Source organism: Bombus impatiens, unplaced genomic scaffold (genome assembly GCF_000188095.3).
Source record: "Bombus impatiens unplaced genomic scaffold, BIMP_2.2 scf_0152, whole genome shotgun sequence".
Classification (NCBI taxonomy): Eukaryota; Metazoa; Arthropoda; class Insecta; order Hymenoptera; family Apidae; genus Bombus; species Bombus impatiens.
Window position 1 is genome coordinate 409,708 of NT_176571.1, and position 15,852 is coordinate 425,559.

The 15,852-nt window shown below is 40.8% G+C and overlaps 1 protein-coding gene and 1 long non-coding RNA gene across 8 annotated transcripts in view; one reads left to right on the top strand and one right to left on the bottom strand.

The window, feature by feature from the left end:
• Positions 1 to 15,852, top strand: part of LOC100747045 (homeotic protein antennapedia) — a 247,000-nt gene that overhangs the window by 205,453 nt on the left and 25,695 nt on the right. Inside the window, exon 1 of one of the 7 annotated variants that reach the window (XM_024365854.2) lies at positions 1,374 to 2,007. The exons of the other annotated variants lie outside the window; for them this stretch is intronic. The gene's annotated coding sequence lies outside the window, so the exon portion shown is untranslated. Of the gene's footprint in view, positions 1 to 1,373; positions 2,008 to 15,852 lie in introns of those variants that run through there. 7 annotated transcript variants of the gene reach the window in all.
• Positions 9,131 to 13,895, bottom strand: LOC105680407. Its single transcript, XR_001102076.3, has 3 exons — positions 13,579 to 13,895; positions 9,970 to 10,701; positions 9,131 to 9,927 (listed from the first exon to the last, which is right to left on the bottom strand). It is a non-coding gene; the product is annotated as an uncharacterized LOC105680407 (long non-coding RNA).

Here is a 15,852-nt window from a genome sequence, read left to right on the forward strand (position 1 = left end):
TCGACTCCAAGCTGACATTTTATCATGATTACGGACTAGTCTCTGGTCACGCATCGACGTGCACGAGAGGGCCAGCGAGTATACGGATGAAGTCGAAATCGAAGGGCAAAAAGGGCGCCGGAGACGCCGCAGTTGTTTCGCAGGTATAAGCGAGAATTATGATCCATCTACGTCGCGATGGACGCGAAGGGAGCCGGCCGCGCTTTTCCGCCGGTCTGCGTTATATTCTTCTGTTCTGTGACCGCGTTCCCTCTTTTCTTTTTTTTTTTTCCTCCTCTTTTCGTTCCTGTCTGCCGTTCCGCGTCGCTCGTTGCCCGCTGGAACGAGCGGTGGTGACATTTGAAATTTGTTGGGAGAAAGAAGAGGTAGGGTAGGATGTTTTGTGAATAGTATTTAAACCTCGGCCGACTGCATAGCATTATGAAGATTTCCAGAGGCGTTGATGCGCCACCGACGAATAATACAGAGATATAGAGGCGGCGCGGTTTAAATGTATGGAAATTAACTTGACCGGATAGTGTGATCGCCGTTGACAATCGTAAATGAAATCGCACGTAGCTTCGCTTTACTACTTAATTCCAGTGGCTCGGAAAGCAATAAATTCATTCCAAACGGCTGCATGCGACTATGAACCATCTATCTAAAGAACGTTCCATCTACAGAGATTCTGTCTTTCGATAAATTCCGGAATCCTCGAAACCAATACCACTAATAATGATGATATGAAATATGTAATGAGATTTGAGATTTCAAGGCCGGCAAAATTTCACCATTCATTGAACCTCGGTTCTTGAGTGATGCGCCTTTTTTCCCCCCGTTTCATTGGCTTTTCTTCGACGTGGCTTAGCGCGCAGCGACACGGAGGGTTGCACGGGGCGGTGTGGAAAAAGGGCGAGAGAAAGAGAGCGAAGCGGTCGGTAGAGAGGGAAGCGCGGACGAGGGAAAGCGAAGCAGAGTGGGGGTTCGTCACGGTAGGAGGGGTTGGTTTCGAGGGGGGATTCGGGGTGGGGTGCGCTGACAGCTCGACGCTCTCGTCCGTTCCACGCTCGACAGGAGGATACGCTTCTCTGCACACATTCACCATTCACGCACACGCGTGCGAGCGGCTCGTGCACCGACACACACAAATTTCTACATGTGTAACAACGCGTCCCTTTTTTTCTTTCGGCTCGCGTTCGACTCGTCTTCGTCTGCACACGTGCGCGTATACGCACTCACACAACGTCGTCGCGTCTGCCACCAGTTTCCCCTTTCTTTCCCTCTCTGTTTCTCTTTCTTCGTTGCTCTGGCCGCGCGTTGGTCGTTCGTGTGCGTGCGTTAGCCGTCACATTGTGTAGTTTCGTTTCTGTCTGTACTTCTGCCGAGTCAGAAGCTCTGACGCGGACGCGGAGTCGTGGTAGCTGCGTCGCTCGTGTTCCCACTGCTTCCTTCTCGCGCTCGTGTCGATGACAGTTCGCCGGAGATCAACGTGATCATGAGCGTCATCGTGGCTGTACTGGCGAATCGTTCGTGCCCCGGTGAACGTCGGACACGTGATCCCGAACGTGACGTTCCCGAGCTCCCACGTGTCTGTCAGTGAGCCGAAGAGTCGCGCCGCACGACTGACGTCGGTTGAACGCGTGTGGAAATTCCTCGCTGTGAATGCTGAATGTTGCAGTGCGAAATCGTGAAAAACTTCCTTACTGTGTAACTTTCCGTGATTTCAAGTATTATTTCATTTTCTTAAAGTCTTTGGATCTTGAGGATTCTCACAGTGGATCGAAATTTTGAAACCAAAGGCTTAAACAGAAGTGGTCGAATGTCAATTTACACGGCCATATACGACTATAGCTTGTTAAGTTATATATTTCCAACACTGCGGAGAAACGAGTGTCGATCATCGATCTTCGACTGGCGAATCGTACGTTGAATGGTGGTGCGCCGAGTGCTTGCCTATATCTCATCTACCATGTTGGTTGCAAATCATCGAACACCTTCGAAACACGAAATTCGTCGTATCGCGGAAAGGTATTGAACCATCACTTCTACAGAATTTCCTTTCTATCCAAATTCGTATTACAATATTGTAAGAATCAAGTGTTTTCCCTATCCTTTTAATCTTTCAATTACCGATGAATCATAGCATCCGATCTACCTTGGTATACGTCTCTATGCATTAGATGCATTCGTACTAATTACACGTACTAATTTCCTAAGCTAATTATCGCAATAAGAGGCGAGTACCGCGACGTGCTCTCGAGCAATGCCGCTACAATCGTTCCGCTCTCGTGGAAATACTGGCACGCGCTTTGCTTGGAGAAAGCGTGCTGGACTCCGTTACGTCTTTGCGTATCGATAGACGCCAGTGTGTACGTAATTGGCGGCGTGTTTGCACAGTCTGCGGCTGCAACAGCGCGTCGTCGGTTTTCGCGGTTGACAACGCACCGCGATAACGCCGTGTCTCGACCTGTCCTGCTCGCATAATTGCCGCATTCCCTCTTTCTCTCCCTCTTTTCTGTTCTATTTATATATACATATATGTTTGTGTTCTGTGGCGATTCGAGCGGTTCGTCATTTTCGTGTTTATCGACCGATAGTAACCGCGAAGAAAATCGCAGATCGCGCACAATTGCCTGTGAGCAGTCGCAGATACGTGGTAATAGTTTCATCAAGGACGCATCATGACGCAGAGTGGAACGTGCATTTGATGATATTATGCCAGTATGATAAAAAAGAACTATTGTTTGTTCGATCCGTATTGACGAAGGTTTCGCGTTCGATTTGGCTTTTTTTCATGATATAAAAGATGATAGAAACAGTTGACAGTGGATGTTGAGGTTATAGTCCAAAAAATCGTATCGCATAATCGTTTGTCGACATTACTAATTTAATCTGTACTTTTTAAAGTAGGGAAGGGAACAGGATATTCGTGCTAAAAGCATCAGACTCGTTAATACGACGTTTTTCACATATCATACAGTCATTTACTTGTTTTTATTTAACTTATTAGCTGCTAACGTACATTTGTTCTGAAATTATCCTAAAATTCATATTACAAGCTGATATAATCGTCTATAACCTGCATATATAAATGACACATTCTGGCATATATTAAAGACTAGTAATTCTGGTATTGAAATATCTCACGTACAATTAATTTACATACGAAACTCGCCTAGTTATCTTGATCCTATAAAACATCTTTCGCTATCACGTGAGATCCGTATCGAAGTGTCACAAGTGGATTATCACATCCAAGACATCGCAAACGTTCCGTACGACTTTCACTCTCACCTATTTTCTATCCATCTGTTACCATCGTCTAGAAGAAACTATTATCCCTGGAACTTTCGTCGGCTGAAATAGAAGCGACGTTTCACCGAGTGTTTCTGGCCCCCGTTGGACCCGGTGGAAGACAAATGTGCCGTTGAACGCGCGACACCCCCGCATTATCTCGGATTAAAATCAGAAATGCAGGTCAGACGGTTGGCCGGCGTTCGGCGGCCACGTGGCCATGCGGAGGACTCGTTCGACTCGCCAGGACACACGACGAGACTACTCTTTATTACCTGAAGATAACAGAGAGAACTCGTGTTGCATAATCTTCGACCCGACCGAGCTATTTTTAATCTTGACGAGCAGCACGCGACCGGATACGAGAGATCGAGAAAATTGTGGAAAAAAACACGAATCTTGTCTGCATAAGTACTTGATTATATCATTATGCATAAAAGATTTCTTCTATAAGATAATGTTAGCAGTAGGAATAGTGGAAGAAATGTGAAAAAGTGGTGGACGATTGTAAGCAACGTAATAGTTCGGTTGATCGTAACACAGAGGGCGGAGGAACCGTTTCGATATGGTATCGCGACCCTATAAATATTTAATGAAGCTCGAACCCTTCGGATTGACGAGGGTCACCGGGATTAGAGCTCTCGAGGATAATCGGCGTGTTAAGAAACGAGTTTACAACGCGATTAACGGGGTCCGTTACGCGATTTTCAGTTCGTGTTATATACATTGTCGCGTATCGCTACGATGCTGAGAAAATATCAAATTTCAAGTTCGTAGGGGAACGTTGCAAATGGTCGTTAAATGTTGCATGAAAGGTGAACGATAAAATGTGGTCACGCGAGATGTTTTTAGCAGCGTTGATGATAAATTCGAGATAAAAAGGCGTAGATGAAACGGCAACAGGTTACGAAAGTGTGGAGAAATCGTAAGTGTAGATGAAGCGGCGTGTAACAAGAAACCGGAGAATATTTCTTTCGTCGACGCGGTTTCTTTTAATTGTAGATTCGTTCAGAGGGAAAGAATGCGGGTCTGCAACATTGTCACTGACGGAGAACATGTTTCGAGCCGCGAGCAAATATTCCATTGCATCGAGCGCCGCGTGCAAACAGTCCCCGCGAATGATCGACCTCACTTTGCACGCGCGCCTGTTCCTCCAACGTTTCATATGCATTGTGTTTTCGTGACGAACGTATTCTGCTCGGATCGCATCTCTTGAATCTATTATGCGCGACAGTTGCTTCACGCCGTGTCAGCTTTCTTGCTACACATCGTACGATGCTCGGTAATTGAAAAACACAGGTAGGGAATTTCTTATCGACAGAGCGCGGGAGTTTTAGGGATTTTTGATCGTAGGAAATTCGCAGCTGCAAAGATGCGCAGAATGCACGTAATATGCAGGAGGATGCTTCTTCAAAAATGGAATATAGAAATGTTCCAATTAGATCGATGATTTTTACGCTAAGCAGCAAAATTTGCTATCCGAGTTGCGTGCTTTTAATTCTATTCGCAACGATATGAATTTTCATAAATTTTATCGCAGTCTATCGGTTATTTACTACGACTTTTATCTTTCAAATGCGTATTCTACGACAAAATATTATCAAACAGCCTTTTGTCATGCTCCACTTAAGGATCACACGATCCATCCGTTGCAATATTTCATATTTCTTCCTTGTTTTCAAAGGCTGTTCTAATTTTTCTTCCAATTAACATGTACCTTCGTTCTTTTCCTCGAAGAAACTTTGTTTTGCCAGCAGTTCAAGAAAATCGGAAAGAGATTTAAGTAATTGCGGGGGTAAGACGCAGCCGGACGACGACGACAGCGCGACGTAGGGACCCGTTGACCTTTTGCGAGTTGCCACTTTGTAGACACCAGACTTTGAACTTTGCCTTGTATTCGGTTGGCAACTTGAGCAAAACCCGAATCCGACGGTGATCCAAGGGTGAGGACGCTTCGCTGCACTTCTGATTTAGTAGATCCGTGGCCACTGGGTCGGGGGTGGGGGTGTCTACTAGCTTAGAGGAGCTTACAGCGTGAGACGAGGAAGGAGCGTGAAGCGGGGGCCGTGAATTATCGGGTAAATTAAAGATTGTTAATATGCAACCTTTATTTATTTAAACAATCTCTTACAAAAATACGATCAATTACTTTCCTTAGTTTCGTGCTGTTTTTTCATGTTGTAAGTTAAACAATTACACTTTGATATTTAGTAGTTAAGAATAAAAGGAATTGCGTTGCATGTGATAACTGAGAATTATAGGAGAGTTTTAATTTTACAGTGGGCAGATTTCACGACAGATTTCATAGGTTTTCGTGTTTAATATCGTTTACGCGTCTATGTCATTCAAATGCAAATGGTGTCCCTTTGTTGTTACGATCAGCTTCTTATCTATCTTACGCTCATTAAATGTCATTCATTATTATTATTAGCTGATCACTCAAATGTTCAATGTCATATCTTTATAAATACGTTTAGAGCGATGGAATACAGATAGAAATTTATTTCATTCACTGTACCATAACAGGCGTTTTATTTCAGTTGCTCTTTTATTTGCAATTTTGTTTTGTTTTGCAAAATTGATTTGTTCAGTTTAAACAAGTTCAGACATTGTTTAATCCCTTGTACTTTAGCGAGTGAGACTCGCGATGAAGATTTTGGCCCAAACACGAATATCGCGTCTCACTCGCTACCAGATACTTGGCCAAACGTAAACATAAGAAGCCGAGCTGGCGAACTGTTTTTTTGCCCTTTACGATCGTGACCGAACGTTAGTTCTTGTTTACGAGCATCAGTTTGGTCCGTTTCGTCGAACTAAATGGCACGGAAAGGAGATAATATTTTCTAGCATCGTCTGGCTTATTTATGTTCTTTTATTTAACAAATACGTTTCTAGAAAAATTCAACGGTTCCAATAACAAGAAATATATTAGCTTGTCCAAAAAGTGTCTTTCTTTTACGGACACGTTTTTATCGTTGTACAAAGATGAAAGCTAATCTGTGGAACGTTGTGATCTTTATTTTGCTAGAACAAAATGGATCATACGTAGTTCGATGAAATAATATAAAATGGAAAACATTGTGCACTCGTTAGTTTCTTATAAAACGAAGGAAACTTTTCGAACGAACTAATAATATTTAATAAGTTGAAGCGTCCACTGTACACCGAACGTACCAGAAACACGTTCTCAGGACTCATAGTTTTTCGATTCCTTTGTGAAATCGTTGTCAATGTTTGCGTATATCTACGTCGTATAATATGACGACTGTTGGAAAAAGTTGTTCAGCCACGGCGCGTAGGGACGAAATATTCCAAGGAAATCCGTGCGGTGAAAATAGTCCGAGAAAGGAAACGGCGCGGCGGGACGAGCTGCCTAGAAAATGTTGCGTGAAAAACGCCGCGCGCACCTGTTTCCCTTCGATTTGCAGAAGAAAACGCCGCAAATCCGCGCTTCCCGCCACTACCACCTTGCAATTAGGATAATTAGCTGCAAGACCTGTCGAGGATTCGAGGAAATTCAGAGTCAGCCGAGGTGGTGAAATTTTTGTTGCAATTCTATGAAAATCGCGTCGCTCTCGTTACTTCGGAAAATAACCATCGTCCTCGTTTCGCTTTGGACTTCGTTTAGTTTCGAACGTTGATCGCCATACTAATCGAGTTATTCCTTAACGAAAGAAATTTCTGTGATCATGAATTTTGGTGGGACAAAAGTATTAAATTGATTATTTAATATTTTTTAATTTATAATATCAATATGGAAAATATTGGGAAAATATTGAACAAAATAGTTATAACATAATAGACATAGCGAAGAATTAATTTGCAATTTTATTAACTGATACTTCCTGGTCAACTAATAGTTAATTCACAATTTCAAATTATTTATAATTATTTACATATATACAGGGTGGTTGGTAACTGGTGGTACGAAGTCGAAAATATAGAATACAAATTTTTCGTTCGAGGCTTTGTTTTCGAGAAAATCCACTTTGAATTTTCGCTCGGTACGCCTGCACTTGTCACGTCTCGTTACAACGGACCACACTGTAGATCGTTGTCTCGATCTTTTAATTTTTTAAACTTTTATTCTATATTTTCGACTTCTTTTTTCGCGTAGAATCACCCTGTTACCAACCAACCACCCTGTATATATACTGTAACGTTAAAGAATCGTTCTCAATGTTCCACTCTATCGTTTCGATCTTTTTGCCTCCATCTTCTTCCTGTTGACGTTGAAGTCGTCTGTGAAATCGATCTCAGTCTTTGTTTCTTCGATATTCTCTCTCCTTCGTGTCTTTGTTCGTTTATCGACAGATACGCTCGATCTTCGAACAGAGCGCGTTATTATCGGCACCATCACATTTTAATGACACGTAATTTCGTGGCGGTGCTTCTTGGAACTATTTCTTCATTTAATTCCAAACGTCGGCTATGTTGTTTCGCAGGTTTCCGTTAATTCTGGGTTTGGCAACGTGTTGAGCAGAGGCTCCTTAATTCGAGCGCCCGCAGCGTGTAAGGACGTCCGTGAATTCCTTTTTCCGAAATTTCAAAAAAATAATCGCACGCGCCCATCTGCAAATTAATCCTCCTGCAACATTCCTCCGATATATGCGCACACGTGGATTGGATTAACATCGTTTCATGTTTCTACGAAATATGTTCAGGTTTCAGAAGGGTTTTCGATCTCATCCATGAAATTATAGAGCCAGCTTTATAGAGCCAGAAATTTATCACATTCTGATTTTTGTCTTTATTATGTAACCGAGATTCGGAGAATATCGTGCAAATATCTCTAGAACATCGATGTGGCAAGAAAATTCCATTAATGTGAAATAAGCTTGCAATGTACTTCCATCGAAACATAGTTTCTACGAGAAGCAAATAAAATAATTCAATAACGCCTAATGTAATGTTTTCTAAAAGCTACGTATTCTATGATCGAAACAAAAGAAAAAGATTTTTCTTTGCAATCGTTGTGTATCGAGTCCTCCATCCAACAATTGAGAAAACCTTCAAACTTGTTTAAATCGCCAATCTTATCGAGCTTGCAATTATATTCCAACTTTTGTTTAACGTCGTTCTCGATAAAAGTGCGAGAAAGTATGCAAATATAGAAGAAAAACAATCTTAAAAAAATCGTAATAAAATATTGCTCTCTTCGAGTATCCAATCTACCCCTATCGAAATACGTTCGTTTTCAACTCTTCCGTTCCATGAACGTGAAATCGGAAGAGCGAAACTCGCAGAACCTAACCTATATTCCGAGAAATATGAGAACGATGGAAGCCGTGGATAGAAGAGCGTCATATCGATCAAGTAAAACGAAAAGGGGAAAAGAGAAAGGAAGAAATAATAGAAACCATGGCCGTGAACAAGTCGAACGATTCTCTGCAATAGCACGCCGCGGGCCACCGATACACGCTTCAAAAAGCAATAAATATTTCAGCTAACCAGCGTCTATGTATATAAGGCGTGCTCGGCAAAAACGTTCCATTTATATCGTGGCACAACTTCAACACGATGTACCCGGCTCTTTCCGCCTCCCTTTCTCGTTGACCTGTTCGCGTGTGTGTCGTATACGCATTGATACGTGCAGCGGGGCTCCTTACGGTTTACGAGCTGCTGCCATGATTTATCGCGGTCGGCTAGTGCCGCGAGGATCATTAGAAACGTAACTTGAGACCGCGAAACGTCGATCGGGTCGGTGATCCTGCACGCTACGACGGTTTATTGATTTTGCTCGCTTCGACACCCTTTCAAATTCGTTCGTCAGTTCACGAGATGATCTTTTTACGAGCTGTGAATTGCACATCAGGTATATACACGGAGGTACATATCAGAGAAATATGAGGCAAAAGAGGAACCCAAGATTCCTCCGTATAGAATAGAAATACGTTTGTGGAATTTTCTCGTTTTTTGTAGGATAGACAATTTATAAATGCGTTAATTTTCCACGAATATGTTTAAGGAAGCATTACGTGAGTCATTCCACAGGTCTCCCTTCCTTTGTTAATGGACTTGGCATGTAGGTTATCGATAAAGATTAATATTATCAGGGAAATTTTAAGTTGTCGATAATGAAGTCGTTCTGTTAGACAAACCAAGAGTAAAAGGCCACTTCGGCTACAACAATTTCTGCATTTTTTAAACACGAAATAGGAATATCAAATAAGACCGACAGTGTATGAAATGTAAATTGTATTTAGCCGTTTCCAATTCACAATTTTAAACCGTAACATTCTATTCGAAGCTAATGATATTACGACCACCGGAATCGTTGAATTTTCCCAACGAGTGATCACATTGGACGCTTCAGACGCTCTAATCGCTACCGACGGTCCACCGTATATCGGTTCTTCGCTGCGACAAATTTCCCCGCTGCATTCTTGCCACGTCATGAACCCCATCCATAGTACACGGGTGTTTTCCAGACGCTCTCGTCGAGCATCGTAGGAGGGACGCGCCGGTTATCTCTCACGGCCTTCCGATTTAATTAAGCACGGTTTCAGCTCGAGCCAGGAACTTTCGATATTAGGCCCGGCTCGCTCGTATCTATCGGGTCGAGCGAGCAAACTCTAACTCCCCTTCTGGGCGGTATATACCTACCGGTGGTGCACACGGTTCGTGGCGTTCTCACACGCATACAGACGCACACTAATAGAAGACACGCACACAGAAGAGGTAGGCACGCGGTACCCGTGGCGTGTGTGTATGCGATCTCGTTTCCAAAGTCCGAGAGTAGGCAGCGGGGCGAAGCCAGCCGGCCTTTGTTCACGGCGTTGAATCTACCGGGCTTTCAACCCCCTACTACCCTATCCGGTAACCCTCCGTCGGACGCTGAGCATCGCGACGCCTCCTCTTCCCACACTCCTCTTTTCTAGGCTCCGCTACGTACAGCCCTCGCCCTTCCTCCCCTTCCACGTCTCTTGCGGCTCCGCCACGACCTTTGTGCTCTTGTCAACTTGTCAAACTACCCCTACCGTGAGCTTCGCCGAGGCAGCATCCAATACCAACCCCTGAACCAACCACTCCGCCGAATCCTCGCTTCTCACCCTGCCCCATCGCAGCTACTCCTCCCAATATCTTCCTTTTCTTGCTTGCTGGCCACTCTATCGGTTTTCTCTGTCTCTTCCTCTCCCCTTTCTGTGTTCCATGCTCCTTTCTATCTGTCATGCGACAGCCGGACAAGCTACCGGAAACGTATTTCCTACGGGCAAGACACGGACAGAAGCCTGTCTATAGTGGAATAGAGGGTAGTAGACCCTAGTTCGGTTTTCTTTCGATTATTGCCGGTTCCTTTGGGATAGGCCACTTCGTTGCTAGTTAGTGTAAGGGACGTCGCAGGGTGGTCTGATCTTTCGTGGAGTTTCTCCGGGGGATGAGATACCTGAGTTTATCTCGTGGAGATGTAGTTGGCAGGATGGATACCTGGAATGAAATCGTAAATTCTAGTGTCAAATGCTAACGCTTATTGATAGTCCATGTAAAGTGGAAATCGTGTAGAAATTCTTTGAGTTTTAGGTTGCAGAAAATTTCTCCCAAAATTCTAACATACCTTTCAGTCTGAGTTTCATCAATTTTTCAAAACAAGGGAGAAAAATTACCTTTCCTTTTGATAACTTGGTGAAAAAATTGGTTAATTAAATCAAGTTGAATTTTATACAACAATTGCCTCTATTTGTATGCTCTTCACTGTACATAGATCTCACATTGATGATCAATACACATTTGTTCTCTGTATTCCTCTTTCATCAGTCCAATAAACAATAAAATATTATAAAATATTTAGATGTTAGTTATTTCGTTTATACGCCAAATTTGTATATTTTTATTTATCATTGCACGTTGCAAGTTTCACGGAGGACCATGAAATGTTCTGCGACCCTACGGTGTTTCCCTTCGACGAAATTCGATCTGAATGTTAAAGCGCGCTCTCGTTCCAACGCGATTCAAGATAGCCAGCTCACCATTTGCTAATTATACCTGTTAATTGTATAATATCTGTAGCCAGGCAGCAATGTGTACAAGAGTGTTGTACGCATACCGTTACACTGAACACGAGCGCGACATATGTAAGAGTTAAATGTTACCTCTGCGCCGGACATTTGCGCGATTATCGTGGCGCGATATCTCTGGCTCGTCCGTCGCTGTATAGAAGTTTGCCACAACCAGCGAAATTTGCATTTACTTATTTTGCAACAATGTATCCTCTTTTTTTCTATTTTTTTTTTCTTTCTTACAATGATCGAACGTGATTCTTATTGCGTGTAAATTTGATGAGATTGGCAACGCTATAAATACAGCGATTTGTTTTCATGTTTTATTAATCGTGCATGATCTTGAAAATTGCGCGAGAATTGAAAATAACGAAGGACAGCTTGTAGAGAATTGTCGATGATTGCAGGTTCTTGTTACTCTTGACAAGTCGTGGCAAAGTGAAGAAAATGTCGATGTCTCTTTGATGTGAATTGTACCACAGTTTTATCGGTTTAAGTTTAAGTGTAGTAAATTTAAGTTAATGGACGACAATTAAAGGTAAACTGTCTCATATCTCTGTAAATTTCTGGGGAACGACGTTGCAGCAAGGAAACATTAGATAAGATGGAATGTAGTTAATCCTTATGCAAGTAACTAAAATGTTAAGCTTGAAAATGTAATATTTCACGCTTGTATTTATAAACATAAAAGGTAACTCGGGTTTTTAGTTGTGCATACTAGGATTAATATTGCTATACGCTCTTCTTCATTAACTACAAATTCCTCTCTTTCATGTTTCCAATTCAAGCTTCTTACAATAACAACATATATAAGTGTAGAAGGTATAATTACTTCAACAAAAACTCTACACATTTTCTTTTGAATGCCCGTGACCTGCAGACACTGTTACAAACAGAATAGAATTTAGTGAAGCAAAAAGATTCAAAATAAGGAGGTGCATATTATTGTAACCTTGTTACAAGGTCTAGAAACAAAACAGCTATAAGTAGATTTCCATTGCTGTTCCTTGTAACCTTCAGCTACAGCTGCACAACAAAGTTAACATTTTGGTAATGTCTTTTGCTATAAATATATCAACGTGCTCCCTGTTACATTCTTTTGTATTGTAACACTGAAGGAGTGAGGATCTGGATCAACATACACCATACCTGTACTTGTATTTATTTCAATATATTTTTCTATTACAAATTCATCCACTGGTTCCTCTATCAGTCAATCTCAACAATATCACACATTAAATTAATAAATAATGACAACAATTTATTTCATTTTGATCTCATATACTGTACCTGCACTTGTACTTATTTCAATATATTTTTCTATTACAAATTCTTCCACTGGTTCCTCTATCAGTCAATCTCAACAATATCACACATTAAATTAATAAATAATGACAATTTATTTAATTTTGATTTCATATACTGTACCTGTACTTGTACTTATTTCAATACATTTTTCTATTACAAATTCATCCACTGGTTCCTCTATCAGTCAATCTCAACAATATCACACATTAAATTAATAAATAATGACAACAATTTATTTCATTTTGATCTCATATACTGTACCTGCACTTGTACTTATTTCAATATATTTTTTACTGTACCTGTACTTGCACTTATTTCAATACATTTTTCTATTACAAATTTATCCACTTGCTTGACTGTCAGTCAACCTCAACAATATCACACATTAAATCAATAAATAACGACAACAATTTATTTAATTTTGATCTCATACACTGTACCTATACTTGTACTTATTTCAATACATTTTTCTATTACAAATTCATCCACTGGTTCCTCTATCAGGAATCTAACCTACCAACCTAACCTAACCTCAACAAGATTATTATCGCTATACGTTCTTCTTCATCTGCTACAAATTCCTCTCTTTCATATTTCCAATTCAAATTTCTTACAACAACGACATATATAAGAAACAATGATACATTGTTCCCTGTATAACAAAACGAATATGAAACTTCAATATCCGATGAAACTCGTAAACAAAGTTAGAAAGCAAATCACGTGTAATACGTAATTAGCCATTTCTTATATTATTCACGCTTCACGCGATTCCCCTCTAAGGGTGAGTGGTGCAATTTTTCCAGAGCATAGAGGCGTGTTAATTCGGGAAAAAATCGCATCGTCGTTCCCTGAACGCGACATAAATTAACTCCGGGGTAATTATTTCAAAGTCAAGGCAGCTGGACGGCCTGGGGGATGGAGATAGGGATGGGTTGAAGCCGTAGCATGAAAAGGTGGTGGAGGAGGCGGGGTGGAACTGTTGGAATTTTTGACTCACCTTGTACAAGCTGTCTGTGCCGAGAGGCGAAGGAGACATACGGTGAGCGAAACTCTGGAGAACCGGGGTGAGACCGTGCAACGTTTCGGCCGAGCGAACCCGCGGCTTGATTTATAGGGTGGCGTCAAAACTTTCCACTCTCCGTCGTGTCTCGCCGCTCTTATAGGTACCCCCTCGCGCGTTCGCGACGAAATAAAGGCTCACCGTGGTAATTTCGACCTCGTTGCCGACGCTCTCAGCGAAGACACGCGTCCCTCGCTCTTTGTCACGTTCAGTCGTTCTTTCGCATTAACTTTGCATCGATCTATGCATTGATTATTGTTGAAGTAATTAATTGAAGAAAAACTCTACATCTTTATTTGTGTATATCCGTGACCTGGAGACAGCTATTACGCAGAAAATAGAATTTAGTAAAACAAAAATATTGTAAATAGGGAGAGGTGCATATTATTGTAGTCTTGAATATAAATTATGTTTTGGGTTACAAGGTGTGGAAACAAAAGAACTATAAGCAGATTTTTATTGCTGTTTCTTGTAGCTACAGCTACTCACCAAGGTTAACTTTTTGGTAATGTACTTTCCTATAAATATATGAACGTCCCTGTCATAGCTTCTTCTATTGTATTGTAACGCTGTAAGAGTGAGGATCTGGATCAACATACACTATACCTGTACTTATACTTATTTCAATATATTTTTCTATTACAAATTCATCCACTGGTTCCTCTATCAGTCAGCCTGAACAATATCACACGTTAAATTAATAAATAATGACAACAATTTACTTAATTTTGATCTCATATACTGTACCTGCACTTGTACTTATTTCAATACATTTTTCTATTACAAATTCATTCACTGGTTCCTCTATCAGTCAACCTGAACAATGTCACACGTTAAATTAATAAATAATGACAACAATTTATTTAATTTTGATCTCATATACTGTACCTGCACTTGTACTTATTTCAACACATTTTTCTATTACAAATTCATCCACTTGTTCTTCTACAAGTTAACCTCAACAGCTACAATTCATTCACTTGTTCTTCTACAAGTTAACCTCAACAGCTACCTTTGTTATTTTAATGTATGATTGTCTGGTTAGCTGAGATGAAGTTGGTTCATAAAATAAAAACACAAAAATTGTCCTTGTCTCAATATCCAGAGTATCCACGGTTACTTGGGATCCTAAAAAATCAAATATAAAATTCCAAACTTAAACAATTTTGCACAACGCTTATTTCATTAAACTTTCATTCTACCACTAATTATTTTTATTTATTTCCCTTTTATTTTATATTATCGATTAGCTACTCTCGTTAATGTCTAATCGCGTTTGATTAATAAATTCAATTTTATTATAAACATATAGTTGGATATTCTCTGCGATTTCAAGTATCTATCTACCTGTTGGTAGTCAATTTTTCAGCTTATCGCCGGGGATACGAGGATTTCATTGTATCGAACGAGCAGTTAGGAAATCTTCGTGGAAATGATTAGGAAGTGAAATCTGTCGGGGCACCATTGTTCCAGATGTTACGTTCTTCCTCGATAATTATTCTTCCCGAGGAAGGTGCTTCCTAATGGAAGGTTCGAGTGTCGGCAATAAGGATGAGTAAACGTTAAGGTTACGCGTAACGAAAGGTGTATAGTGTTTTGAAAAAGTATTAGGGCCTTTGTATAGACCCTGTCCCGTCGGTTAACCACGCGCTCATAAATTATCAATTATCGCACCCTTTCGACTTGTCCCTGTGGAAACCAGCTATCTTGAATCATGAATTTTGATTAGCAATTTTAAATTACCACAACAACCACTGCGAATTCTATCAACTCGAAAAGATCGAATGGAATCAATTAATAATGAAATTCAAACATGGTTCTACGGCATATTTTTGTCAAGATTGAACGAACGATAAAGTACGGTTCCTACAGTCCTTGACGACCGTCCACTATACACAGGTTGTTGATATTCCAGCAGAAAGCGATAGAATGTCGAGCACAAAAAAGCCCGTTTGGTGTTCGGCAGTTAGTGTAACTTAATAGTCCACTTATCTTATCTGACGTTCACAAATATCTTCAATTTGTACGTAATATGAGAAAAATCGGAATTTATGTTAAACCAGTTCTTGGAACAATACAGTTCTCGTCGTTTGCTAAAATGTGAACAATATTGAAATATAAAAATTCGAGAATCGTAACAGGGTTAAAATTTCAACACTCGTTCGAGGTTTCCATTTAATTACGTCGTTGAGTCCTTTTCAAATTTTTCTG